A 1,343-nucleotide genomic window follows, 5' to 3' on the forward strand; every position below is an offset into this window, starting at 1 on the left:
TATTTAAAAAAAAAAAAAAAAAAGTATTGAGATGTCTAGTATTATTTACTTTATATTGAAAGTAAATGATGGAAATAATATTTAAATTTAAAATCTTTATTTTGATATTATGTTAAATAAGTTATATGGTATCTCAAACTTAAATCGATAAATTTAATCATTTAAAATTAATATTTATAATCAAGTTTCAACATTTTTTTTTATTATTATTATTTAAGGCACGAGGTCAGTGCCGCATATGCTATTAGAATAAAAGTTTCAACATTATCGAACTCAATTGCACCCCTAATATTAAAAAGTCAAAAGGTTTAGGTGAATAGATAAGACCAAAATTATTATTATTTTTTTAAAAGGTGTACTTTCAAAACTCATTTTATGGTACCACTAGAACATAGATAAATGCATGATTGGATTAAAATTGCAAAAAAAAAAAAGGGTATATTTTCCAATTTTATCTTAAATAGCTGATATTAATGGTCATTTAAAACACGTTGTGTTAATGGATATAAAATAAGCACAATAAATAAGTATAGAAAAAGGTTTTTTTTTAAAAAATTATGCAACATATTTGTATGTAACAAAGCTTGTCATGAAGATCTTGTTTCTAATACCCTATATATTTCCAATTAAGACTATCAATAAGCTCTCTTTGGAACATTTCGCGGCTCTCTCCTTCCTCTCCAAAAAGCTTGACATCTTCCTCACCCCTTTTCCTCAAGATCAATTATGACACAACCATTAGAGACTTTTTCTTTGTCCAAGCCGCCATATGCCACCACTCTTTCGGATGCATCATCAAAGGTCAATATTTTATTAGCCCTCCGTGTCATTCTACTACTGGTGAAGCTTTGGCGGGTCTCTCAATTGCCAACCTTGCAGACATTATGAGTTTGTCTCATTTTATTATGAAAGTAGATTTTCTTATTGTTGTTCTTGCTATTCAGCAACCGAATCTCACTCAAGATTGACATATTTTTTTTTACCATTGATTTTATTCTCTCCTTCATTCCTGCATCCTCTACTTAGAAAGTTCGAAATATCAATCGAAGTGCAAACTTTTATGTTTACTATACAACAAATTAAGCCGCAACCAAACCCTTCTCTTGCTGCTTTCTTTGATTTTTCATCCCTATCTAATATCTATAGTGAAAAATACCTTCATCTAAATTCTCTTTTGTTTTCTTTTCCTTGTAGTTGTTTTTTTTAAAAAAAAAAAAAAAAAAACGAGAGAGACAGAGACAGAGAGTATCAGAATCTTCAGACAAGCAGTGGTGGAAAACTGCAAATTACAGTCAGCTGTCTTTAACCGCCAAAGCTCCCTGTAGTAAAGCAAAAACCATGGG

This window comes from Corylus avellana, chromosome ca2, assembly GCF_901000735.1.
Source record: "Corylus avellana chromosome ca2, CavTom2PMs-1.0".
NCBI classification, from domain to species: domain Eukaryota; kingdom Viridiplantae; phylum Streptophyta; class Magnoliopsida; order Fagales; family Betulaceae; genus Corylus; species Corylus avellana.